Source organism: Muscardinus avellanarius, assembly GCF_963383645.1.
Source record: "Muscardinus avellanarius genome assembly, chromosome: 5".
In the NCBI taxonomy this organism is placed as follows: Eukaryota; Metazoa; Chordata; class Mammalia; order Rodentia; family Gliridae; genus Muscardinus; species Muscardinus avellanarius.
In genome coordinates, this window is record NC_137790.1 from 119,335,695 (window position 1) to 119,361,325 (window position 25,631).

Genomic DNA, 25,631 nt, shown 5'->3' on the forward strand with positions numbered 1-25,631 from the left:
AAAGAAAAAAGAAAAAAAGGGCTAGGAGACTGGAAGTAGAATGCCCCTGGCTTCAATCCTTAGTCCCCCACACAATAAATAAATAAATAAATAAACAAATAAATAAATAAATAAAACGGTAAGATACCACTTCACACTAAGAAACTATAACTTAAAAAAAGAAAAGAAGGTACCACGCCAGACCCCTGGAGAAACCGGGCCCAGTACCCTGGGTCCAGGGCGCAGGTCGCGCGGGGCACGCCAGCCGGGGCCCGGGTTGCAGAACTCTGGGCCCCAGGCAGAATAGTGCGGAGCATGGTGGACCCATGGAGAAACCAACCGGGTCACAGTGCTACTGAGTGCCTGATCCCACTACCTCCTCAAACCACACATACTGTCTTCTCTTATTAAAAAAAAATTTAAAAAAGGAAAAGAAAAAGAAAAAGACAAAGGAAAAATATCCGAGAGGAGTTAAGAAAGCCGTGGCAGATGCCAGGACACTGGAGATGCAGACAAAACTTATCCAAATGCACTGGAACTTATGAAAAAATTCCCCGTGAAGGAAGACTGCTGTTTCTCTATATTGTTAAGAATCTTGGACATCACCTTTAAGGAGAGAGTTTAGCGGAGACCAAGGAGAGAGGCGGCGATGAAAGCAGTCTCCGTGATGGCGTGGAGACTTGTATTCAGGAGAAGCAGAAATCGGATCCTACCAACCTTATTTTTTTGGAGAAATTACATCAAACGTCGAATGCTACTGTCATACATGCTTAGGAACACTGGACAACATTCAGAGTGGAAAAAGAGCTTGGGAAAGATTTGAAATGGTGGAGGCAGTGGCAATGGCAGTGGCCAGTACTCAGGGGAGGCAGAGATCTGATGCATTACACCTGGAACCTTTGAAATAATAACCCCAGAGACAGAATGTTACCACCACACACCCTCAAGAACGTGGGACAATTGGTTGGGCGAAGTGGGTGCTCAGATTGGAGCCTGCCGAGGGGTGAGGCCGGCGACGGACATAGCAAAGCTGTGATTGGAGCCTGCTGTGAAGTAAGGCCGGTGCTGGAGCCTCTGAGGCCAGGATCGGAGCCTGCCAAGGGGTTAGGCCAGTGCTGGGGCCAGCAAGGCGGGGATCGGAGCTCACCATGAGGCAAGGCTGGTGCTGGGGTCTTCGAGGCCAGGATCAGAGCCTGCCGAGGGGTTAGGCTGGTGCTGGGGCCAGCGAGGCCGGGATCGGAGCCTGCCATGAGGCAAGGCTGGTGCTGGAGCTTCGAGACAGTGATCAGAGCCTGCTGGAGGGTTAGGCCAGTGCCAGGGCCAATGGCTGACATCGGAGCCTGCCGTGAGGCAAGGCCACTACTGGGGCCTCCGAGGCCGAGACCAGAGCCTGCCAAGGGGTTGGGCCGATGCTGGGGCCAGTGAGGCCGGGATCGGAGCCTGCCGTGAGGCAAGGCCAGTGCTGGGGCCTTCAAGGCTGGGATCAGAGCCTGCCAAGGGGTTAGGCCGGTGCCAGGGCCAGCAAGGCCAGGATCAGAGCTCACCATGAGGAAAGACTGGTGCTGGGGACTCCGAGGCCTGGATTGGAGCCTGCCAAGGGGTTAGGCTGGTACCGGGGCCAGCAGCCAGCATCGGTGCCTTCCGTGAGGCAAGGCCGCTACTGAGGCCTCCGAGGCCAGGATCAGAGCCTGATGAGGGGTTAGGCTGATGCTGGGGCCAGCGAGGCTGGCATCGGAGTTTTCCATGAGGCAAGGCCGGTGCTGGGGCCTCCGAGGCCAGGATAAGAGCCGCTGAGGGGTTGGGCCGGTGCCGGGGCCTATGGCCAGCATCAGAGCCTGCCGTGAGGCAAGGCCACTACTCGGGCCTGCAAGGTTGGGATCGGAGCCTACCAAGGGGTTAGGCCAATGCCGGGGCCAGCGGCCAGCAGTGGAGCCTGCCGTGAGGCAAGGCCAGTGCTGGGGCCTCCGAGGCCAGGCTAAGAGTCTGCCGAGGGGTTAGGCCAGTGCTGGGGCCAATGGCCGGCATCAGAGCCTTCTGTGAGGCAAGGCCACTATTGAGGCCTCCGAGGATGGGATTGGAGCCTGCCGAGGGGTTAGGCCGGTGCTGGGGCCAGTGAGGCTGGCCTCGGAGCCTGCTGTGAGGCAAGGCCGGTGCTGGGGCCTCCAAGGCTGGGATCGGAGCCTGCCAAGGGGTTAGGCCGGTGCTGGGGCCTCCGAGGCCAGGATAAGAGCCTGCGGAGGGGTTAGGCCGGTGCCGGGGCCAGCGACCGGCATCGGAGCCTTCTGTGAGGCAAGGTTGCTACTGAGGCCTCCGAGGCTGGGATCGGAGCCTGCCAAGGGGTTAGGCCAGTGCTGGGGCCAGCGGCAGGCATCAGAGCCTTCTGTGAGGCAAGGCTGCTACTGAGGCCTCCGAGGCCAGGATCGGAGCCTGACGAGGGGTTAGGCTGGTGCTGGGGCCAGCGAGGCCGGCATCGGAGCCTGTTGTGAGGCAAGGCCAGTGCTGGGGCCTCCGAGGCCAGGATAAGAGACAGCAGAGGGGTTAGGCCGTTGCTGGTGCCAATGGCCGGCATCAGAGCCTGCCGTGAGGCAAGGCCGCTAGTGGGGCCTCCGAGGCTGGGTTCAGAGCCTGCCAAGGGGTTAGGCTGAAGCTGGGGCCAGCAGCCATCAGCGGAGCCTGCTGTAAGGCAAGGCCGGTGCTGGGGCCTCCGAGGCCAGGATAAGAGCCAGCCAAGGGTTTAGGCTGGTGCCGTGGCCAGTGGCCGGCATTGGAGCCTGCCGTGAGGCAAGGCCGCTACTGGGGCCTCCAAGGCTGGGATTGGAGCCTGCTGTGGGGTTAGGCTGGTGCCAGGACCAACAGCCAGCATCGGAGCCTTCCGTGAGGCAAGGCCGCTACTGAGGCCTCTGAGGCCAGATCGAAGCCTGCCGAGGGGTTAGACCAGGGCTGGGGCCAGTGAGGCCATCATCGGAGCCTGCTGTGAACAAGGCTGGTGCTGGGACCTCTGAGGCTGGAATCGGAGCCTGCCAACGGGTTAGGCCAGTGCCGGGGCCAGCAAGGCGGGGATCGGAGCTCACCATGAGGCAAGGCTGGTGCTGGGTCCTCCGAAACCAAGATCAGAGCCTGCCAAGGGGTTAGGCCGATGCCGGAGCCAATGGCCGGCATCAGAGCCTGAAAGGAGGTAAGGCTGCTACTGGGGCCTCCAAGGCTGGGATCAGAGCCTGACGAGGGGTTAGGCTGGTGCTGGGGCCAGCGAAGCCAGGATCGGAGCCTGCTGTGAGGCTAGGCCAGTGCTGGGGCCTCTGAGGCCGGGATCGAAGCCTGCCGAGGGGTTAGGCCAGTGCCGGGGCCAGTGGCCGGCATCGGAGCCTGCCATTAGGCAAGGCCACTACTGGGGCCTCCGAGGCCAGGATCGGAGCCAGCTGAGGAGTTAGGCTGGTGTCGGGGCCAGCAAGACCAGAATCGGGGCCTCCCATGAGTCAAGGCTGCTGCTTGAGCCAGCGAGGTCTGGATCAGTCCACCGGGTAGCTAGGCTACTACTGGGGCCATCAAGAGTGGGATCAGTACTTGTAATGCGGCATGCACAGAGAAATATCACAGAAAATAAAAATCAGATGCTTCCCGTAATCAGCAATAACTAGGAGAAAAGGGGCAATAAGAAGAGGTTGAGCTATAGAAAGGGCCCTATAGTGAAGCAACTAAGGTGACCAATCAGAGGGTATGGAATAGGGGAGGATGGAGCCTCTTTAAAATGCAGGAGGTACATAAACAAATGTATCAAAGTTAATCACCAAACAAACATGGGATTGAAGGTGGGGGAGGGAATGGGATGGGGGCTGGATGAGTGCTAATTGGATGATGTATGCTTGTATATCCTCTCAAGTTTTGTACTCCAATGTGATATATGACTACAATGCACCAATTAAAAAAAATAATAAAATAATAAAATTAAAAATTAATTTAAAAAAAAGAAAGAAAAGAAAACCAGTACAAGCAGTGATTGAGGAAACTGGAGCCCTCACACATTGCTGGTATGGGTGTAAATTAATGGGTTGCCATAGAAAACAGAGTTTACCATAGGACCTAGAAATTCTACTTCTAGGTATCTACCCAAGAGAACTAAAATCATATATTCTCAAACCTTTTTACACAAATGTTTATAGCAGCATTAGTTTTCAATATCCTCTAAGTATAACAACCTAAATGTCTATCCACTGATGAGGAAAAAATACAGTATACCATAAATATAAAATAAAATAATTTATAATATAGCATAAAATATAGTATGTATGCAAAGAAATGTTATTCATAAAAAAGAATGAAAGCTAAAAACAATCTAAATCTTTATCAAGCCAGGATAAATAAGTTATCTATGGGATTATTTATACAATAGAATTTTACTCAAAAAGATTGAGCCTGATGCACACACTACATTGTGGATATGAAATCTATCACTGTGAATCTCTCTATCATGCAAAATTTAAATAGTTTAGAAAGATTAGTGGTATAGGGCAGAGAAGTGGGGAGTCGCTATGTTACACTGAATCTTATGGTCCAACTTGACTGCAGTCAGGAACACCTAGAGAACAGGCAGAGCAGCACTTGTGGGTGTTGTCTGTGAGAGTGTGCCCTGGGAGACTCATGAGTCTGAGCCCTGAATGGAGAAGCTCTGCCTTCACTGTGAGTGAGCACCATGCAAATGGCCCAAACAAAATTAAAAGCCAGAGATTTTCCATTGCTCTCCAGGAACTGAAACAACTTTCCTCTGCCTGGGATTGGATATCAGAACTTCAGGCTTCAACCTTGGGACCCCAGGATTTACACCAGTGCCCTCCCCACCCTGGTTCCCATAGGCTGGGAATTAGGTTATCAGCTCTCTGGCTTCTGAGGTTTTCAGACCTACATTAAACCAGCCTAAACCATGCAACCAGCATCCAGGGTCTCCACACTGCCAAGGACTCTGTTAGACATCTCAGCTTCTGTAATTGTGTGAGGTGATGCCCTTAATAAATGACTGCTATTATTTCTTTTCTTTTCTTTCTTTCTTTCTTTTTTTTTTTTTTGGTACTGGTGGTACTGGCATTGTACCTCCAAGCTACACCCCAGCCCTATTTCCTATTTTTTAGTCTATTTATTTGTTTATTGATTGATTGATTGATTGAGTGAGTGAGTGAGTGAGTGATGGTACTGGGGATGGAACCAAGGAGAATTCTACCTCCGAGATACATCCCCCAGCCCTATTTTTTATTCTTCATTTTAAAACAAGGTCTCACTGAGTTGCAAAGGTCCTCAATAAGTAGCTGAGGCTGTTCTCCAACCGTGATTCTCCTGTCTCAGCCCCGGATGCTGGAATTATAAATGTACACCACGCCAGGCTAGTCTTTTTATTTTTTTGAAATAAGGTCTCACTGAGTTGTGAAGAGCCTCACTAAAAAGATTAAGCTGTCCAGGAACTGTGATCAATCTGAAACCCTTCTGTCTCCCCCTCCCAACTGCTGGGATTACAAGCGTGAGCCACCACGCCTGGCCCTAGTATTTCTGTATCTGTATCTACATAGAGCTATTAGTTCTGTCTCTTCAGAGAATTCTAATATAGACTGCTAACAGGTACTGGGGTTACTATGGGGTGATGGAAATTTGGAATTAAATAATGGTTATGGTTGCACAACACTGTGTATATACTAAAGCTGCTGAATTGCACACTTTAAAAGACTGGGCTTTATGCCAAGTGTAGGTAGCAATGTTTAGAATGTACAAATACATAGCTTTTGTAAATCCTGTGAAACATTTGGAACATTGAAACTAATTAGCCCCCCCCCAGGGGTTCCACAGCACATGGACTAGAAAGGTCAGAGGAGTGGAGGTGCAGAACTTGAGCCAGTAGCTTCTCACAAGTACTAAGGTGTGCCAAGATATTAAGAACTCCAGAGTGTACTGGCTAAACATGAGGTGTGAGAGTGGCTTGTTTTGAATTCTTAAATTCAATTCAAATTTAAATTTAAGTCTGATACTTAAAATGACTATCCACTTTCAATTTAATTTTCAACTTCCTGACCAGTAGTGAGCCTGGACATTTTCTCATGTATTTGCTGTTTGTGTCTGTTCTTCTGTGGGTCACTCATGCATAAATTTTGTCTATGTCATTATGATTTTATCATCTTTCTACATGTATAAGAGAATGCTTCACATATATTAGGAATTAGTCATTCATCTGTCATATGTCAAACATTTATTTTTATAATTACTTTATTGGTTTTTAAGAGGTAATTACTACCATAAAAATGTATGCTTTTAATGTTGAAATATGCCTTTCGTTTTTCTGGTCTTGGTCAAAAAGGTTTTCTTAATCCTAGGGATATACTTGCACTCACAGAGATTTTCTTGCAAGATTTTTGTATTTTTCATTTTACAGTTAAGTTATCTGGGGTTTGCTTTTGTATATTTACAGGAAGGGTTCACCTTTATACTTTTCTAGATAGGTAACTAATTATGTGGACATCATTTTAAAAGAAAGTCTTTTATTTTCCACTGAGTTGAGCAATTAGAGCAATGTAAACTGAGTTCTGAAGTCTCTGTTCTACAAAAGTGACATGTTTATCCAATTCTATGCCAACATTTTACTTATTTGTTTGTTTGTTTGTTTATTTGTGTGGTACTGGGAGTGGAACCCAGGGGATTCTCTACCTCTGGCTATACTCCCAGACCTATTTTATACTTTATTTAGAAACAGGGTCTCACTAAGTTGCTGAGAGCCTCACTAAGTATCTGAGGCTGGCTTCAAACCTGTGCCATCCTCCTGTCTCAGCCTCCCAAGCGCTGGGATTACAAGCATGTGCCACAACGCCTGGCGGCAACATTTTACTGGTTTAGTTTCTAGCAGAATATATGGAATGTTTATGTTAATTTGAAAATAATAGACATTAATAGAATATTAAATGTTTACAGGTGGAACATGACATGTCATTTCTTTCACTGAGGATTTTTTTGAAGGAGGTAATTCAAAGAACTCTTGTTACTGAATTTTCATGTAGATTCATGCTTTACTTTTGAATTTTATTAATGATTTTTTTGTTTTAGATGGAATATTTTTCTTTTAACTTCTGGATATTTATTGCTAGCACAGAGTAAAACAATATTGTTACTATCAATTAGTATTCAGCACTATATCTCAGATCTCTAGTTACATAATCATGTCATTTGCAAATTATGACAAGTCTATTCTTTTCAGATATTTGTGTTGGTAATTAGATTTCTTTGCCTTATTATATTCATAATATAGTACAGAACTTCTAAATTACATGATGTTCAAACATATTATTTTTTTTCATATTTATTTTAATTGGTGCATTGTATTCATACATCATAGTGGGATACATACTTTTGTAGACATACATGCACACATTGCCCAGTCAGCCCCCACCCGATCCCCACCCCATTCTCTCCCTATGCCCCCCTCCTATGCTTGGCTTAGTAGTTGACATCTAGTATTATAGCAATTTATCCAAAATTAAAAATGATAATCTCACATAACAGTTTCATTTGTCTGATACCAAGCTTTTGATGACTTAAAGATAACATTTCAATATTTCTTTTTGCTTTCTTTCTTACCAGAGAATCTATTTTTTTCTATTTTTTAGGTGAAACTATCATATATTTATATATTTATTTTTCAGAAAAAAAAATCTATCCTAATATGGAATATGGGCTCTAGGTACCCACATCAATCTTGAAAAAGAACAAAGCTAGAAGATATATATTTTCTGATTTCAAACCATATAAAGCTACAATAATTAAAACAGTGTAGTACTATTCTAAAGGCAGATATATAAACCATTGGAGTTAAATAAAAGCCTAGACCTAAATTCTTCCCTATATTGTCGTTATTTTTGACAAGGTTTCCACGAACATTTGGTGGTAGAAATAATAATCTTTTAACTAAGTATTGTTGAAAAATAATAATTACATGGAAAAGAATAAGATTGGACCCTTACCTAATCCCATATACAAATATTAACTCAAAATAGATAAAAGACCTAAATATAAATCTTAAGACTATAAACTTTTAGGAGAAAATCTGGGTCATAAAACCTCACAACACTGAAATTGGCAGTGATTTCTTGGTTATGATTTCAATGGCACAGGCAACAGAAGAGTATACAAACTCCCTAAAAAATAAAAAAACATATTGTATATCCAAAGACAATGTAACCAGAATTAACAGTTACTAATAGAATGGGATAAAATATTTCCAAATGCTATATCTGAAGGTATATTAATATTCCAACTAGAAATCCTAGAAATTAACAATAAAGGCAAGCAATACCCTTTAGAGATAGGTAACAGACTAACATAAATAATGAATCTCCACAGATAACCAATCTTAGTTGTCTGTTGGATGGAAAATCTTGTTTCTCTAGTTCTGATGTGTGTTACCTATTTCTTCTTTGTAGTTAGTCTCTTTGAGTATTTTCTCTAGTGCTGGTTTTGAAGACATAAATTCCTTCAGTTTCTGTTTGTCATGGAAGCTTCTTATTTCTCCATCTAATTTGATAGAAAGTTTTGCTGGGTAGGAAATTTTTGGCTGGAAGTTGTTTTCTTTCAAAATTGGGAATATGTTACTCCAAGCCCTTCTGGCTCTCATAACTTGGTTTGGGAAGTCTGGAGTGATTCTAATTGGTTTGCCTCTGAATGTCACTTGGCCCTTTGCTTTTGTTGCCTTTAAGATTCTCTGCTTGGCTTCCACATTGGTCATTTTGACAATTATGTGGCGTGGGGATCCTCTTCTCCGATCCTGTCTAAAGGGAGTTCTATAAGTTTCCTGGACCTGCGTATCGACCTCTTGCTCTATGTCTGGAAAATTTTCTGCTATTACTTCCTTGAAGAGATTGTTGATCCCTTTGGTTTCACTTTCTTTTCCCTCCTCTATTCCAATTATTCTTAGGTTAGCTCTCTTAAAATGGGCCCATATTTCTTCAATATCAGATTCCTGCTGTCGGATATTTTTTCCTAGATTAGAAACTATGCGTTCATTTTTGGAATGATCATCTTCTAAGAGCAAGATTCTGTTCTCCATGTGTTCTAATTGGTTGTTTGTGCTTTGAATTGAGGCCTTTACTTCATTAATTGCATCCTTTATCTCTTTTTGGCTCTCTCTGAGTTCTTTTCGAAGCACCTCTATTATTTCTACAGTTGTTTTCCTGATTTGATCTTCTAGAAATCTCTGATTTTCTCTTTTATCGGGTTCTGATGTTGTGGGATTGTGAGCATTCATTGCTCCAGTATTATTCCTCTTTCCCATGATTTTGGAAGTTTGTGCCTTCTCTGGGTTCTTCCCTTGGGTCACTATGACTTCACTTAAGGTGCTCTGGATCTCGAGTCTGTGGTATCTCAGACCCCACTACTCCTTTACTGGGTTTTATCACAGAGTCTCTGACCCAGAGAGTCGATAGAGGCTGCTTTAGACCGTGGGGGGTGCCAGGTTGCACGTTCTCCTATGGTGTGATATCACTGCCACCGCCCCTCTCCCACTGGGTCAAGTCCCAGTGAGTACAGTACTGGGATTTCTCCGCTGTGGCCCGCAATTTGACTCACTGTTCTTGAGTACGCAGATGTAGCTGTAGTGAATTCGGTGCTGCTGCCGCTGGTGGCAATATGGTGCCGCTGCTACGCCCTCGGCTGTTGGGCTGGCGTTTTTTTTTTTTTTCTTGGTTTTGATTTCCACTCTGAATCCCTGCAGCGTGTGCTGAGCTCAGACACTGGGAGCTTTAGATGTCCTCTGCGCCGAGAAATCCCGCCTGGCTGTTCCGCAGTGGCTCCCCTCGGCTTGCTGTGGCCGTCCCGTGAATTCGCCGGCAGTATGGCGCTGCTGCCGCGTCTGCCGCGTCCTCGGGCGTGAGAATCTCCTCTGTGGCTCTGTTCTCAGTCCGCTTTCTCTCTGGAGCCTGGTGATTTTTTTTGTTTCTCTGGTGATGTTGTTTTCTGGCTTTGAAAGGCGCTGATTTTGTGGTAATGGATATTTGTTGTTAGCGGGGCTCTTAAGCCTCGCTTTTCTCGGTCGCCATCTTCCCGGAAGTTTATCTCAAACATATTATTTTAAACAGAAAATGTTTTAATGAATTTCTTTATGTTTTGACAAAAGTAATAGCAGCAGTGGGATCTGAGAAATGAAGCCTTAACCAAAACAATTTTTAATCATTTAAATTACCAACCATTTAAAAATGCTTTTAAAATTGCTTTTGCCCTGAACAAAGATGTGTCAAAAATCCTTTTTAAAAAATTACATAGTTTCTGGACATGGTGGTGCAAGCTTGTAATCCCAGCACTTAGGAGGCTGAGACAGGAGGATCACAGTTCGTGGACAGCCTCAGGAACTTAGTGAGGCCCTTTACAACTCAAAATAAGGAATAAAAAAAGTAGGGCTGGGGGTGTAGCTCAGAGATAGAATGGCCTGGGTTCCATCCCCAGTACCGCAAATAAATAAATAAATAAATAAATAAATAAATAAAATGCATAGTTTTTGTAAACTCTGTGAAACATTTGGAACATGAGGTGGAGATAATATAGATTGCAATATCTGTTTTTAGAAAAAAATACCATTTTTGGGTAAACTAACAAATTATCTTTGTTAAAAGTACACATTTTCCCTGGAATTAGTTTCTTTCTTAATCAAATATATATTACTAAATAACTGTAAAATTTTTCTTACAAACATTTCTTAAATGTTGGAAAATGGTAAGAAATAAGTATGCCATTTTATACTTAAAGAAATATTCTAAACTTCTCCATTACAAACATTGTATTTCCATCACTTGAGGAGGAAATTCTATTTTATTTTACTCTGGGATGTGAAGGAGAGATAATAGTCTATTAAGATGTATAAAATCCAATTTTTATCATGAGCTCCTGTACCAAAGTCTTTCCTGATGTCATTGCTTTCAGAATTATCTCACAAGAGAATGAGGGGAGACCACACTGGAAGACAAGAGGCAAAACCGCAGCCAACATTAATGTGACATTTAAGCCGAATATTGGGGGAATTTGCTTTCATTGCAGTAAAACACAATGTCACTGTTTAATTATGCTCGGCAGTTTTTCAATAACATTGATAACTCATCAATGTGTGACTTAAAAACTCAGTGGCAGGGACAGCAACGAATTAATATCATACCCTAAAGAAGCTGCTGTATGATTTTCTGCTCTACTGGGCTGAGCAACAGGTACAAAACACACAATGCTCTTTCTTTTTTCAAGAGATAGTTTAACTCAATATAGCTACACCCCTGATCCAACTATTGACCCAAACTAAATTCAGTGATATACAAAGACCATGAGTAACATTGTAGTAAGCCACTAACACTCCAGTGCCAATGTACTTATAGAAGCCATTGCCATCTACTCAAAAATTTGTCTAGCTCCCAAATTGTTGAGAAATATCAAATTATTGATAAAACTTTTTTAAAATACAGAAGTTCTGTAACTGGTATTTGGAGTGGAGGTTCTTTATTCATTATGTTATTTCTGTATAACAAACTGACACAATCAGTGCTTTGAAACAAAATCTAGTTATTGGCTCATAATTCTGTAGGCCAGAACTCCATCCAGGCATGGTGAGGCTGGGCCTTCTGCTCTAGGCTTGAAAACCAAAGTCGTCTAGGCTGACTTCCCACCTAGAATCTCTCATAAAGAATCTGTGCTGATGAAGGAGCCTGTTTGGAGCCACCTTGTACCTGCCACGTGGAGCCTAAGAGGACATATACAAGTACCTGCCACGTGGAAGCAGCTATGAGAAAACAAGCCAAGAAAAAGAAACTAAAACCTGACCTGAGTTTCCAATTGTTGAACCAATCAAATCTTGTCCTGTGGTCCTGAGGCTATATAATCTATATTTCAATGCCTTTGGGATTCAGACTTTGAAAGCTCATCCTCTGGGCTCTGCTGGAGGAAATAAAAAACACTTGCCTTCCCAACCTGGTCTCCAGGTTGTCACCATTCACACAAGACCTTCTGCAATAGTACCAGTCCACTCAGTTTGTTTGCAAAGTCTGTTTCTTGCAGTTGAAGACCTGAGGCCTCCATTTCCTTATTGTCTGTCTCCAGGAACCACTTACAGGTGCTAGAGATCACCTGTGTGCTTTGCCACATGAATTCATCTATTTATTGTCAAGCCAGATATGATACACAAAATCTTTTTTGTGCTTCAGCGCTCTAGCTTTCTTAATTTCTGACCTCTAAACACAGATTTAAAGAGTGATTAGGTTAGATCCACACACAATTTTAAAGTCGTTCAATTTGGGGTTTTACATAATCAAAATCCTTTCAAACATAAGAAGAGAAATTGCCTTACTGAGTAAGTGGGAGAAGGTGTATACATCAGGGATCAGAAATCTGGTGGGACATCTTGCCTTACACAGCTTCCAAATGAAACATTGGGAACACATCTCTGTTTTCTCTAGATTCCAAGAAATAAAAATAAAGAACCACTAGGACTGAATCCATAGCAACACTAAAAATGGAAGGAGTAAAATTAGTGCACTGATCATTTTGACGAAGTTTTGGAGATCACACCGAGAAACTAAAGACTGAATTGAGAAAACAAAGGCTACTCTGGAGCACTCAGCAGTGCTGCAAGAGAGGAACGAGCCAGTCTCTCTGACTTTGTTCAGAAAACCCAGTGAGTTTGCAGGTTTGGAGGGGAAATAAGATATGGACCATATAATGGATATGGAACTTCCAGGCTGAGTGGCCTTGCTCATTTGCATATGCATAACACAATTTTAATGGTACAATTGTATAATTCAATACATAGTTTGGAACAAGCACCAAAATAATAAAAAGAAAAGAGGTTTAAAATTTGTATTTTTAAGAAATAGGCTGGAGGCAAAGATGTTAACCAGAGTCCATCACTATTTATTTAACCCCTTTTTGTGTTTTAGTGTTTTTTCTGTACATAAAAATCAACAAAACATTGATTTAAAAAAAACTGAAGGTGACACACCTAAATATATATCCTATGTTTATGGATTGAAATAATTAATATTGTTAAAATGCTTATACAAAATCCTATACCCTAAGTGAAGTGATCTACAGATTTTTACAGACTATAAAAAGTCTAATGCTATTCTTCACATAAATAGAAAAAAATTTCTAAAATCTTTGTGGAATTTTAAAAGACCTTAAATTGCCAAAACAATCTTGAGCAAAAGCAACAAACTAAGATTTATCACATTCCCTAATGTTAAAATATATTATAGCTGGGTGTGGTGGTGCACGCTTGTAATCCCCATGCTTGGGAGGCAGAGACAGGAGGACCTCACGGTTTGAAGCCAGCCTTGCTGGCTTCAGAAACCCTGTTTTCAAATAACATATAAAATAAGTCTAGGAGTGTAACCTGGAGATAGAAGGGTTTCCAGCAACCCTAGTACCACCAACAAATTAAAAAAAAAAAATATATATATATATATATATATATATATATATATATTTAATATAGCTGTCAGTCAAAATAGTATGGTATTGGAATAAAAAAGTAGAAATTAATCAATGGAACAGAATAAAAATCTCCGAAATAAACAAATGCATTTATGGACAATTTTTTGACAAAGGTACAAAGAACATACAATGGGAAAAGGCCAGTCTTTTCAATAAGTGGTATTGGGAAAACTGCATATATACATGCAAAAATATTAAATTTAACAAGCATTCCATGCAATATATATATCAACACCAAATGAATTAAAGACTTAACCATAAGACCTGAAACTATAAAGCTACTAGAAGAAAACTAGAGATAAATCTCATGTCATTGATTTGAATATTGGATACGGCCTCATATTGTTAAATTCATAAGAAATGGTTGGGCAGGGTTTTTTGTTTGTTTGTTTATTTTTGTTTTAGTTCTTTTCTCAGCAGTTCCAGAAAACATCATGTCATGTATCATTAGCTCTCCTTGCATACGTGTCTATCTTGAACATAAATCTTTGACCAAGGGCATGTTGATTGATTTAGACTATTCTGAGATACCTTTGAAAATAGATTCAAGCACTAAAAAGCATGTGGGCTGAGAAATTGGGATAAATGAAGGTAAGTTTACCCTAAAATACAAACAAATAAAAACAAATACTAATTTGAAGGGCTAGCTGGTCAAAATCCTATACACTCAGTCCATGTATATATATTTGGTGGTGGTACTGGGGATGTATTCTATCTCCGAGATACACCCCCAGCCCTATTTTTTTTATTCTTTATTTTGAAACAGGATCTCACTGAATTGCAAAGGGCCTCACTAAGTAGCTGAGGCTGTCCGTGAACCGCGATCCTCCTATCTCAGCCTCCCAAATGCTGGGATTAGAAGTGTGGGCCATGACAACTGGTTTTCAATCATTATTTTTAACTTGACATGTGACATTGATAAATGGTTATTACTAGACTTAAGAACAGACACTATGTTTCAAATACCCATTCTTCTATTTATTGTGTGATAATTATTTCCCTATCTAAATAAAAATCATTTCTCATTTAAGATGGAAATACAATAATGCCTTTTAAAAATCTTATGGTAGATCACATAAAAATTCTGTGTACAGTGCTTGAAATATGTGTGATAAGTGATAATTATCAACCTTTGAGTGTTGATTGAAATCTATATTCTGCCTTTCCTAGTGGTTTTGCATGTGAATCTTCCTCACTGATTATGGTACTAGTAATATAATCCTCTGATTTAGACATTAGTGAGGAGAGACAAAGCCATTCATAGTGCTTACACACTGAAAGCCAGCCCAGGAATGTGTTCTGTAGGTTGATGAAAAATAGCCCAGGTACTCATTCCAGCAGACTTTGGTATTTCATTTTAATTTTAAGTTCATCCTTTTGCTAAAAAGGGTAAATTTAGACAATTTAATTTTTTCATAATTTCCTCATCTAGAAAATGAAAAATAACATCAACTAACAGATTAAAATTGTGTTAAATGCTGGGCGCCAGAATTAAGGACTCAATAAACAATAACTCCTTTCCAGACACCAAACCTGGGAACTTCCTCATTCCTTCTTCACTTTTCTTTCATCTTTCTAAATTAACATTCACAAGTAAAAGCATACATCTCTTCAAAGAAACAAATGTTCTTTGGATTTCTCTAAATATATATATAAATATATATATATATATATTCCCAAGAAAGTCCCCAGCCAGAAATACCCAAGCGGGGAGTTCATGGCTATTCTCATTCACTATAAGAACATTGCAAGGTGGCAAGAAACCAAATTTCTAATTCATTCATCTTTGGCTTATTTGTGGCCAATTTTGGATTCTTAATGATTTTTAGGGAAATACCTCTTACAAAACACACACACTATGAGGGATTTTCCAGGTAATTAAGAAACTAAGAAGCATTTATTAAGTGTTTGAAGCTTATAAAGTAGCTTATTATTTATGTAAATTTAAGAAAGCCCACCACAAAACAGTCTTAGTGCCATTATTACTTGAGATTATATTATACTATTATATTTTTTTACTACTGGTAGTCAAAGAAAAGAGTTCATCTACCCACTAGAATCTAATTTTTTATTTTTTAATACTGAGGAACCTTAGTGAACCTAGGGACATACTACCTCTAAACAACAATCCCCCTTTTTTTTAGTTTGAAAGAGGGTCTTTTTAAGTTGTTGAGTTTCTTTCAAAGTTGATGAGACTGGTTTCAAACCTGTGACTCTCCTCCTATCTCAGCCTCCAAGGTACTAGAATTATAGACATGAACCGCTATGCCTGGCTAAAACTGTAAATTTGAGAATATTTTTTAAAATCAGGCAGGCATGGTGGTTGCAAACCAGAAATCTCAGTGTCTGGGAGGCTGAGGCAGGAGGATCTCAGGTCCAAGGCCAGCTTGAACAACTTAGTGAGACTCTGTTTCAAAATAAAAAGGGCTGGGGAGGCCTGGGGTGGTGGCATACACTTGTAATCCAAGTACTTAGGAGGCTGAGACAGGAGGACCGAAGGTTCAGAGCCAGCCTCAGCAGTTTAGTGAGTCTCTAAAAAACTTAGTGAGACCCTGTTTCCAAATAAAAATAGAAAATAGGTCTGGGGGTATAACCTGGAGGCAGAAGTCACCTGGGTTCCATCCTGAGTAACACACACACACAGTCTGGGATGTAGTTTAGAAGTTGAATATCTCCAGGCTCAATCAATCCTCAGCACCCATCCCCCTCAAAAAAATTGCTAACACAATCCATTGAGGACTGGTCAGACTATTCAAAACCACAGGAAACTCTCTTGTCTTTTCCTGCCATATCTTCCTGGGAGGATCTTGAAATTCTCTTGGTATATAATTTGAACTTCAAATTGTCTATTTTGAGACCATTCTATTTAAACTTTTAGCAATCTTTACTCATCCAGAAAAACTTTAGTCAATGACATAGCATTGACGTTATCCCCTGCCCCCAATTGATTTCAAAACATTTGATAATTCAGATGGAGAAAACCCAGGCATCCTCTGCCAGGAAGGAAGTTGAATCAGAGAAATATTTGAGGCAGTAATGGACTAGAGCCTTGGCCCATTCCAGCAGCACTCAGGCACGGCTGTGGGAAGTCTCTGAGCAACCATCTACCAGCTTCTTTTGGAAAAGGTGCAAGCAGTTGTGCTTTGAAAACGTTTGCCTCCTTGTTAAGCAGACTTGCTGGCCATTTGTTCGATGTGTGATTCATCAGTGAACTTTACACAGATAACTTGTCTTCAGGATAAAAGGGGGCACTTGGCCTTTCAGACCATCAGCAGCCAGTACATTTGTTGGAGTAGAAATGAGTGGGTGACTTCTCCATACCTGTCTTGAGTCAAATATCCAGTGGTGGATGGGATGGAGAATTACACATTGAGGAAATAAGGGAGAATTTTAGATGAGGAAGAAATAAGTGCATGGGAACAGGAAGAAAAAGGGCAGCAACTTATTTCCTTGACTTATTCTTATTTCAGTTCTTCATTTCCCAAATAGGTGGTCTCAGCAAAATATTCCTGTTCGCTGATAGAAGGCCCTTTCTGGAAAATGAAGATGTAATAGGAATGTGATGGAGATTAGCAAAGAATGGGCTGTATCACACTATACAAATATAATAAGTGCAACGGTGTTAGCACCCATTCCCTCATTCCTCATGAATCAATGTTTGTTCAGCCTTTTGAGTTCAAAAGGTAAGAATAATTAGAGATAATTGCCATTAAATGTAAAACTTTGCAGTTCATGCTGAAGGCTATATTTACTGAAGTAGTCTAGAGCATCTCTCTGAAGAGCTATTAGCCAAACTGGCCAGGGAGAAACCTCCTGAGAGCATAATAATTCAGCAGTCAGGCCTCATCTTGGTGTGATAAAGAACATGAAATGACTTTGGAATAAGACACACTGGACTAAAACTGTTTATTTTCTTATTTCTTACCAAAGATGTGGGGATTTTATGTTTATTTATTTATTTATTTATTTATTTATTTATTTATTTTTGCAGATCTGAGGATGGGACCCAGGGGCATTCGACCTCCAAGCGACACCCCCTGCCCCATTGTTTTTTATTGTTTTATTTTGAAACCGGGTCTCACTGAGTTGCAGAGTCCTCACTAAGTAGCTGAGGCTGTCCGCGAACCGCAATCCTCCGGTCTCAGCCTCCCAAATGCTGGGATTACAAGCGTGCACCACCACGTCCGGCATTTTGTGTACCTTTATTAAGCAAGAGTTTCTGTATTGATAAAGTGGGGATAAAATAGCATTCTTTTAGGCTGGAGGTGTACCTCAGTGGTAGAGCTTTTGTCCAGTATGCACAAGACCGTGGGTTCAATCCCAAGTACCACACAAAAAAAGAATGATTGCATTCAGCGCTCTTTCAACATTGCTATAAAAATTAAGAATAGTGTATGTCAAATTCATATCAAAGTATTAACACATATTGCAGTGAACTGTAGCTACTGCAATGGAGGTCGCAGTCATCCCATAAAGCATGCCTCCACTCAAGCTATTTTATGCCCTTTTTTATACTCGGGGTTTTTTTGGGGGGTGGGGTCTGGGGATGGAACCCAGAGGCATTTGACCTCTGAGCTACACCCCCTGCCCCAATTTTTTATTCTTTATTTTGAAACAGGGTCTCACTGAGTTGCAGAGGGCCCCACTAAGTAGCTGAGGCTGTCTGTAAACCCTGATCCTCCAGTTTCAGCCTCCCGAATGCTGGGATTACAAGTGTGCGCCACCATGCCCGGCTTATACTCTTTTTGTCTAAACCTACTGACTCTGCCTCAGTATTTTCAGTTTACCTTTTTTCCTTGTACTTGCATTTTTTGTTGTTGTTGTTGTTATTGTTGTTGTTGTTGTTGTTGTTTTTATTCTAGTTTCATCCTCAATACCATGTATCTTATCTCCTCTGGTTCCACCATCTGTAGTCACTGGGCCAGTAGCACTCACATTCTACATCTAATTTAGAAATGGACAGTCAGGGTGTATCTGTGATAATCTCGTGGGTGAATAAAGACTGAGCTACACCTCAAAGGACAGGAGAAAATAAAATTTAAGAGGACTGTGTGCACATGATTTCCAATATTCCATGTAGACCACCAGGTTCAATTTTAATTTGTTATTCCATGTTATTCTCCTTGTGTGATCAGTTTGAGATAGCATTTCAGTGTTCTAGAAATAGATAATGGCCTTTCTGAGTACAAAAGAAGTCAGCTTAATTTGTATTTATTTATTTATTTAGGTACTGGGGATGGAACCTAGGTGCATTCTACCTCTGAGCTACACTCCCAACCCTATTTTTTATTCTTTATTTTGAAACAGGATCGCACTAAGTTGCAGAGAACCTAAGTAGCTGAGGCTGTCCGGGAACCACGATCCTCCTGTCTCTGCTTCCCTAATGCTGGGATTACAAAATCCTGCACCCCCAAGCCTGGCCAGAAGTCAGCTTAATTTTTATTGGTAATCTTCCATGTTAATTATTTCACAATGATATGACAGCAACTTGATCTTATTGTCATATTTGGAGACTACTGTGCTAGCAGGTTTGAGTCCTGTGGTTTTCCAGGTGTGATTTGAAAGCCCTGAAATGCCAATGAGATATTCCAGGACTCCTCACAAGGTATCTGGAAGGGGAAGCCAAGCTGGTGTTCAGGCTACTCTGCTGGAGCACAGCTTTCACCACTAATGATTCACACTGCATTCAAGTAAGATCTCATTTGGAAAATTAAATTAAGGGTGACAACTTGAAAAACAAACAAACTTTGAAAATTCTCTATTGCACTTTCAGAGAACCATAGCTTCTTCCACCATCGCCAACCTTACACTTTTCATCTTTAAACCATTTATTTACTTAGCTCAGCAAACACTTACTAGGTATAGACTCAGTAGAAGGTGTGGTGGTCTTGCCTGACAATGATCAAAGGTAAAGTCCCTGCCCTTAAGGAGTAAACCATCCAGTAGCAGATCCAAACATCTCTTCTATGTCCCTCCTACCCTTCTCCCTCCTTTCTTTCTTTCTTTCTTTCTTTCTTTCTTTCTTTCTTTCTTTCTTCCTTCCTTCCTTCCTTCCTTTCTTTCTTTCTTTCTTTCTTTCTTTCTTTCTTTCTCTCTTTCTTGGAGAACCTTCTGTGAGAAGGATTTATGTAAGATAAAAACCAGCCTCCAACATGTTTAATCTATGCTTAGTATTTGTTAATATGAGGCCAATCCCAATTTTCAAGGATATGGACAAATGAACAGGTAAATTCAGGAGTGTGATAAAATAGGGAGAAATAGAATGTTTAGGGACAAATAAGGCTCAGAGGTAACAGAGGCATTGCGGTTTGTGACAGCTACTCAGAGGAAGTGATGTATAAACTTAAATCTATAGGGTGAGTTACAGTTGGCCAAGAAAAGACAGTGTGGGAAAAAGGTATCAGGCGTGAGGACAGTGGGTACGGAAACCCCGGGGACCAGAAAATAGAAGGAAAGCCCAGTGTATTCTGGGAATTTAAAGCATCTCAAGAAGAAGTGGAAGGTGTGTGGGTGGCAGTGGTAAGGCACAAAAAGGGTTCATAACATATTCCATCTGACTGAAAATGGAGGCCACTAGGAGATTCTAAAAAGGGAAATAACCATAAAAAGGACCATAATTATACTTTAGGCAAACCATTTTATATTAAAATTTTGGAAGACTAGAGATGGAAATCTAATTAGGAGATTGTTTTTAATAATATTGACAAAAGTTGTGGGGAAACTGAATGTGGTGGTGCACGCTTGTAATCCCAGTACTTGGGGGTCTGAGATAGGAGGATCGCAGTTTGCAGACAGCCTCAACTACTTAGTGAGGCCCTCTGTAACTTAGTGAGACCCTGTTTCAAAACAAAGAATAAGAAATTAGGTCTGGGGGTGTAGCTCGGAGGTAGAATGCCCCTGGGTTCCATCCCTAGTACCACACACCAAAAAAAAAAAAAAAAAAAAAATTGTGGAAAAAAGAAGGGGGATTTTTAAGAACTTGGTCATCAATAAATTGTTTGGAAAAAGATGAATCCACTAAGATGGATAAGGTGGATAATTTCATTCACAAATCCAGGAATTCCAGGAAGAGGAGCAAGTTTGCTGTCTCTAAACATCACTTAAAAATGAGTTGGATTTGCATATGGAAACACTTGTAAACACCAATCATCAAAGGCAAGCCTTCTGATTTTGATTCTTTCTGTGATTTAGCTGTCTTATTTCTTCTAACCTTATTTTTCCTTGTCTGCCTATTGATCTTCTATGGAATAAAACACATTGGATGACTTTCTACATCTAAACATGCTTTTATCCTTTATCATCTCCCCAGATTTGCCCAATATGAAAGGCAGATGACACAATTGAGGAAAATACTCATTTCAGTAATAATTTATCCCTTTTCTGTCACTAGCCCATTTTTCCTCCATTTGAAAACTCATAAAAGATGTTGTAGAAGCAAGATGTATTAATACAACTGTGCCAATCTCATACCCTATTTACATGCTTTCTCTGCAACATTCTCTCTATCCAAGAGTAAATGTTTGGGACACTTCATTTAGCTTTAGTTATTGTAATAAGATTGCATGAAAGGAGGAACTCTCAGTAGAGTCTGTATTGCTAAGGTGAAGGAATACAAGCTTAATAAGATAATAAGGTGAAGTTATACCAGGTTATGTTGGACAGTTGGAAAATAAACAATAAGGAACTTCAAGTAAGTATTTTATCTACAGTTCCAGATCCCAAGTTAAACAGGTAAGCAGGCAGTAAATACAGAAGAATCTTTGTCTTGCTTTTTTAAAATCCACTTCTTCAATTGCTATATATTAAGCATCTACTAGATTCTCATAAAGCTGAGAACCTGGTCACAGAGGCACTTAATCACGAAGATGAATGTGTAATTACAAAGCAGGATTGGTGGTCTGAAATAAATATGAAGTGCATCAACAGGCTAGAAGAGAGAGGCCCAATTTACATAGAAGAGACATGTACCACCTAAGACTACGCTGCGCAGAGCAGAATCTATGTTAGGCAGTGTAAGTAGGAAATTCATTACCCAGTAACTAAATGGCTTGTGCAGTGAGCACTGAAGCTTCAAACCCTCGAAGGAGCTCTGTGCATGGCCCTCAAAGCCAACCAAGAACTGAGCAGTGTGGGAAGCAGCTCTTCCTTCCCCAATCACAGCTGATGCCACTGCTGGCACTGGAAACACCTCCACTCTACCCGGGTCTGCACCACAACAATGCACACCTCTGCACCCTGCTTCTCTCTGCAGGGCACTTGTTCTGAATTCAAGTTTTCACAGGTCCTAAGGAAGACATTCCTAAGGAAAAAGCTTGAACCCGAGGGAGGAGTGTTCAGCCAGGTGATGGGGGGGTGGGGAGGGAATCACAGGAAGAGAGATAGCAGAGGTCCAGGGCCTGACGTGGGAAGGTCTTGCTCCATTTTATAAGACCAGGGTATCTATCTGAAAAGCCTAGAGGAAGGGGCAGAGTGCTGAGAGGAAGCCCAAAGCCAACCCAGCAGAACCTAAAAACCATGTTGAAAATTCAAATTGATTCCCAAGTAATGGTAGGGGTCTGTTCAGGGTTTCAAGCAGAGAATGTCTATGCCTGTGTTAACATTTTTAAGTAACACTCTGGCTGCTGTGTATTGAATGGATTTCAGGGAGTGTCCAGGTTAAAGATAAGGGAGCTGCTGCTGGGCTTGGTGGTGTATGCTTTTAATCCCAGCATTTGGGAGGCTGAGACAGGAGGACCTCGGTTCATGGATAGCCTCAGCTACTTAGTGAGGCCTTTTGCAATTCAATGAGACTCTGTTTAAAAAATAAGTAATAAAATATAAAGCTAAGGAGAAATGGGTCATAGGAGGAACTCTTATGAAAAACAAAATTCTATAGGGGAGCAAACAAGACAACCTAAATGAGGGAATGGGAGGGGGGGAAGAAGGAAATTCTCTAAAACACACAATGTACTTAAACATATCAAAGCCAACCACTAAGCCAAGCAAGGGAAAAAGGGATGGGGAAGGAATGGGGTGGGAACTGGGTAGGAGTTAAATCAGTGATGTGTATTTACCCCAATATGATGTATGAATATAATGCACCAATAAAAAATTTAAAAGAATAGGGCTGGGGGTGTAGCTCAGAGGTAGAATGTCCCTAGGTTCTATCCCCAGTAATGTAAAAAAAAAAAAAATGATGAAGCTGATGGAGGCATCTGTGGAAGACCCTGTGAGTGTGATGGCAGACACGAGACGAAGTGAACCGACTCAAATAATCCATTCCTTGAAGGGACTCAGCAAGACCTGGGAGCTGTAAGGGAAGAAGCAGACAATGTACTACAATGGACGATGAGCACGAACGAATTGCCTGGCACCCCCCAAAATGGAGATTCTTATGAAAATCCTGCTTTTTGATTATTTTTAGATGAAGATTTGGGCAAAGCTCATCCATCACTGGGTTAAGTTCACAGGACATGTCATTTCTTTATTAGGTGGGATCAACTTCGTGTTCTCATATTTCTTCTGGTTTTTTTCAGTTTAATTTTTTTTTTTTTGCTGTTCAATTATGTGCTGTGTGTTTTACACATTAGAATTAGTGACTATATTCTGCCTAATACGTTTTGTGCTCCGATGAACAAATCTAGGCCTCCAGTTGTACAGTGACGCTATTTAGGCATAGAAGAAAAGGAAATGAGAAAGGAACAAAGGAATGAGAACGGTAGAGTGCCCGCCTAGCACGCGTGAGGCCTGGGGTGTGGCCCTTGAGAGAAGGAAGGAAGAAAGGTAGAAGGAACAGAAGGAGGGAGGGAGGAAGGGAGGGAAGAGAAGGAAGGAGGAAGAGAAAGAAAATGAATGAACGAAAACAGAAAACAGCTGGGGTAGATGGGAAAAGTGCAGGTCAAGCTGGGCGTGATGGCGCACGCTTGTAATTCCAGCATTTGGGAGGCTGAGACAGGAGGATCACAGTGCCAGGACAGCCTCAGCTTCTTAGATAGTCCCTTTACAACTCAGTGAGACCCTGCTTCAAATTAAGAATAAAAAATAAGAGTTGTGGGTGTAGCTCAGAGGTAGAATGGCCCTGGGTTCCATCCCCAGTACCACACACACACACACACACACACACACACACACACACACACACAAAAGGCTGCAGGTCATAGAGAACTCTGGGAAAGACTGAAGGAATTTCACACACTAAATAAATAAATAAATACATAATAAATAAATACATGCTAAAGAACTGGCTGGGTCTCACTTTTGAACAGAGACAGCAAGGCAGCATTTAAATGAGCCTATTTCACGCTCCAATGCAGAGTGTTTCTATGTAAGACCCTGGTTCTGCTTTTTTAACGGGAGCAAAAAAACAAGTCATAGGCCTTTATTCTTGGCGAGGTCATCTGCTGAGATGTGAACAGGGAAACGGGAAGGTGTTTATTACACCAGGAGATGCCATCTTAAAGCTGAACACAGAGAGGTCATCAAGACTGAAATGCAAAACAAGCAGAGAAAGAAAATCCGAGCAAGGCATAGGAGGAGAAGGAATACAAGGGAAGTAAAAATAGCCCTGCGATTTCCACATTCTTCTCTTCTACCTCCTCTCTGCTAATTTTTTTCTTAAAACCCTGCAATCTGGTTTCCTCTCTCACCATTCTTCTGAAACTATTTTAGAAGTCCCTGGTGGCCCCTGAATTTCTAAATATAAAGGCCTTTGCTATCATTATCTTCTGTCTGCTCCACTTAACTGTGAATTTATACAGGCATTTCTCTTTTACTCTAATAAGTACTCTACTCTCTTACTAATTGTGGAAATAATGCATACTAATTGCAAAAATAAATAAAAAGTAAATAAAAGAAGAGGCAAAAAAATCACTCCAAATTCCTAGTTTAGGGTAGAAAACTGGGATCTCTTAGATGAAGATGCTTCACAACACACATCTCCCTGTGTGTATACCATTGCACATAAAGAAAAACCCCTAAGCTCTCTGTGAATGCATCATGCAATGTCTCTTACCCCGCTCTTTAAACTTGATGATGTCAATACTTAAACCATTGGTTTTAATCATAATTTTAGTTTTTTAAAAATGTTTTTCACTAAAATGTTTTAGAACATGAAGAAGGAACCCTTCTGAATTATTTGATTAAAGACATCAGAATGTACTTGTCAAACATTATTGGGTACTCACAAGGTAGGATGGTAGGTAAGAGAGCCTCTTTCCACTGCCATTATAGAGGCACCAATTCCCATTCATAAAGCTGGAGCCGCACGACCTGATTTCCAGAGGCCCCACTCCTTAATATTGTCATGTTGAGTATTAGGTGCCAACATGAATTTTAAGGGTGCCCAACATTCAAACCATAGCAATCATATTTCCTCCTTTACTCACTATAATAATAATCATTTACAGCAACACGGTGACTAAAAATCCATTAACTAGTTAGCATTCTTGGACTAAGTTTTTGTTGATGGATTTATAAGACTTTTTCCTTGTATTTTTGAAAGCTAATTGCTAGCATTTTGTTCAGAGTACTTACGACAACATATATAAATAGCACTAGACTGAAAGTTTATCCTTTTTTGTTCTTATTGTAAAATATGTTTTTTTCATGTTTTGATGATATCCTTTAAAATATTATGAAGATTGTTCCTTTCTTTATGCTTTCAGACAGTAAGAAAATATCTGTGGCTCAAAGTTGTAAAAGAAGTTGGAGGATAGAACTTAGAGAATTATTATTGCCTAGTTGACTTTTTTCTTCCTTTTTATTAACTTATTCTATAAGTTATATTTTTCTAGAAATTTGCATGTTTAGACCAGCTTCCCTCATTTATTATAATGCTGTGTAGTAGATTTCCATTTTAACATATTTTCTAATATAACTTTTTTCACTCATGATTTATGTATTTTTTGGTATTTTCAATAAGCTAGTCTCAAATATATCAATCTATTCTTTTTTTAATTTATTTTTTTTATTGGTGCACTGTATTCATACATCATAGTGGGATACAAACTTTTGTAGACATACATGCACACATCGCCCAGTCAGCCCCCACCCGATCCCCACCCCATTCCCTCCCCATCCCTCCTTCCCATGCTTGGCTTAGTGGTTGACATCTAGTATTATAGCAATTTATCCAAAATTAAAAATGATAATCTCACATAACAGTTTCATTTGTCTGATACCAAGCTTTTGAT